The sequence below is a fragment of the Sinohyriopsis cumingii genome, chromosome 15 (assembly GCF_028554795.1).
Source record: "Sinohyriopsis cumingii isolate HCF-2022 chromosome 15, ASM2855479v2, whole genome shotgun sequence".
NCBI lineage: Eukaryota > Metazoa > Mollusca > Bivalvia > Unionida > Unionidae > Sinohyriopsis > Sinohyriopsis cumingii.
This window is the reverse complement of record NC_142975.1, coordinates 65,232,263-65,235,737: the sequence shown is the minus strand read 5'-3', so window position 1 is coordinate 65,235,737 and position 3,475 is coordinate 65,232,263.

The window sequence follows — 3,475 nt, the reverse complement described above, 5'->3', positions numbered from 1 at the left end:
AAGCATTCATGCAAGAAAACGAGTTGGAAGTGAAATATTCATACAAGAAAACGAGTTGGGAGTGAAGCATTCATACGAGAAAACGAGTTGGGAGTGAAGCATTCACACGAGAAAACGAGTTCATATTTTCCGTACAAATGCAGTAACCTTTTCATTATATACTCCTTTTTTTATACTCCGCCTAAGGCTTAGTTATGAAAATAATACACTGCAAGAAACAAAGTAATTGAATTTATGTTACATTAAAAAATAAAAACACAATCGTAGATTCAATACACAATAACAATATAAATGCGCACACATCACAGTTCAGCGTCTATTGAACTTCGTCGCGCGCTCTACAACAGTTTCAAAAAATAATTGTCGTTTTTGTCTCCTTAAAACTGAAGTTTAGAGTTACTTCATATTGTGAATGAACGTGCATTGCAAAAACTTTTCCATTTTGTCTATGGATTTGTTTTTATATTGAACTCAATTCTGCTTTTCTGATTATGATGAACTGGATTATTGGGTCAATTCAGCGCAGTAAGGAGAATGGATTTCAGATGGAAACATACTCGAAATTCCAGCACGGTTTCGGTGTATATCAGGTTTTTCAACACGTCATTCGGATTTACAGGACTAACTAAGAAAGTACATTTTGAGACATTTCAGTATGCATAAATGTAAGTACATGTATCACCATTCTTTATGCCCTGTCAATTTCATCTCGCTGTTGGAGGGACCCCGCTATGACATGTATCATACAGAGTGTCTTCTATCGCTAGCACGACACATTTATACGGGGAAAATTGCAAAGTAGCTGTTGGCTTATTGGATCTGCGGCTCTTAGTTTAATCCCTTAACCTTCAGATGCATTTTTTCTCGAATCTAGTATTTTGACAAGAATTGCACAATGGTACGTCTCTGATAGATATGCGATAGCTGTTGGCCTCAATGTGATTTTCTATGCGTATTCTATATTTTTATAAACCCTCGAGAGCATTAGACATAGTCTGAACCATTCTATTTGCGAGAAGATACGAGTATTTCTCCTAAATGTTTCAATGATCAGATCGGTATTTTCAATTACTGCGTCTCTCACGTTTGTTGTTGACATAGCGAATGTCACATTCATTCGTGTGCTTGTTTGAGAGTTTCGTTTCTGACTCAGTGAACTCGTCCACATCGTTAACTTTTTCATCTTAACTTTCAAATGGACGAAACAGCTTGTTTAGTTCATTCACATACAAATCTAATTAACGAAAACCTAAATGTCTATTACATGAATGTACATTGTTTGTTTACTACGTAGTTCCTAAACACTACTAATTTTAGGACCATATGTCATGCACATGTGTGCAATATCGAGGTGTCAAGGTGTGCAGTATCGTAAAATGCTGCACGATTCTGACAATGTAAAGTTAACGAAGACAAAAATAAGAATATATATATATATATATATATATATATATATATATATATATATATATATATATATATATATATATATATATATATATATATATATATATATATATAGTTTCGCAATTACCAAGATTTCCGGTAACTTTTACATATACTTTTGATTCATCCAACAAGCAAGTCGAGAGAGAGAGAGAGAGAGAGAGAGAGAGAGATTTGGATTTTTAACGGAGTTTTAACAATGTTCCAGTCATATCGCTACGATGTCTGCAGTGTGGCAGTTTATAGCTGTCTAGCACTGGGGCGTAATGCCGCAGACATGTAGCATCATTTCAAACCAATCATATTATCCAGCCACCAGGCCGACCAGTCGTAACACTAACCTCATAATGCTGAGCACCAAGCGATGCAGCTGCTAGTACTATTTTTATTATAAGTCTTTGGGATGACTCGACCGGGCTTCGAACCCACGATCCCCGCATCTGAGGCAAACGTGAGAGAGAGAGAGAGAGAGAGAGAGAGAGAGAGAGAGAGAGAGCTATGTAAACTTCTTTCTGGTAATTACCTTTTGAAGAACCTTTTTAATAATTTTCCGACGTAATGTTCTTGAGCACACTGAGTCAAATAATCAACTCTGCAAGATGCTATTTTTCCTCTCTAATTCATCGAGTGCTGTTTGAACAGTCAATTGAATGTGTCTATTTTCATGGAAATCTTAAGTTAAATAACCGATTTAAGTTTAATGTTTCGGAAACTTTCAATATGGACTTACAGCATGCACCACTGCGTCATATTTACGTCCATTGTCGGTATACCAGCTGTCGATAAGGACACGAACACTATTAATAGCCCCTACAATGTCTTTACCCTTATAGAACTTAGACGAACTGTATCAAAGTATTGGCAATTACGTCTTATTCCTAATGTAATTTGCAATGGTCCAATAGGAATTATGCTTTATTTATTTGTTTATGGAGATTTCATATATCCCGTTAGTAAGCGATACCACCTCTATCCCAGACATAATATAAATGGAAAGCTTCATTAATTGAAATGGGTTAATTTGAAATCTCGGTTTAGTTAATTGTGCTTATCCTTTGCATCGTGCATATACCATTAGCTCGTTAAGCTAGTGTTTCGCAATTATCAAGATTTTCAGTAACATTCACACATACGTTCAATTCATCTTGCAAGCAAGCCAGTTTGTTCTAGCGATGAACTTCGCAAACACTTGACTGCAATCACAATAATTAGTAAGTTGAGTAGGCAATTACTTGGGTATGTAAGAAAATGAGTATGGGTTTTGGACGATAGATAAGATATATGTAAGCAGAGTGAACGATAGACAGACAGACATAAAAATAGATAGATATATTATATATCCGTACAAATAATAATCATAATAATAATAATAATAATAATAATTATTATTATTATTATTATTATTATTATTATAGTATTTTCTAAAAGGTTGATGGATTTTCTACAATATTTAAATGAAAAGTATTAATATTTATTAAATTTTCGGAAATGGAACTGATGTCATTTTTGTGAAATGACAGCAGTTTTACGTTAAATTTAATTCTTTTGTAAATATTATTTACACTAGTGGCTTTAATGGGAATGAATGTAATTAAACGCTGAAACAAATGCACACGCAAACACCCAAAATCAATCAGGTATATGCATGCTGTATGTTATTTGTTCTTGTATGAAGATTAACATAGGAAGACATTTATTTACATCACCGGCGGACACAAAAGCTATTTTTATGTTCCACACATTATTCATAATTACTTGGATCATTACATCTTGGTATATTGTATGAAGTAGGTAGAGAGTGAGAGAAGATGAATAGGAGGTGGAGATTAGCTTTTTTATTATTGGTTTGTATAGTTGATAATAGAAACCAGAACATTATATAATCTGTATATATACTCACACATAATGAGAGTTTATTGATTTTATTTCAGAAACGAGTCTGAAATATAATTAGTATTGAATATAAATGAAGTTCTGCATGCTAATAGCCAAATCGCCAGGTTCGAACAAAAGACGAAGGATTATCATA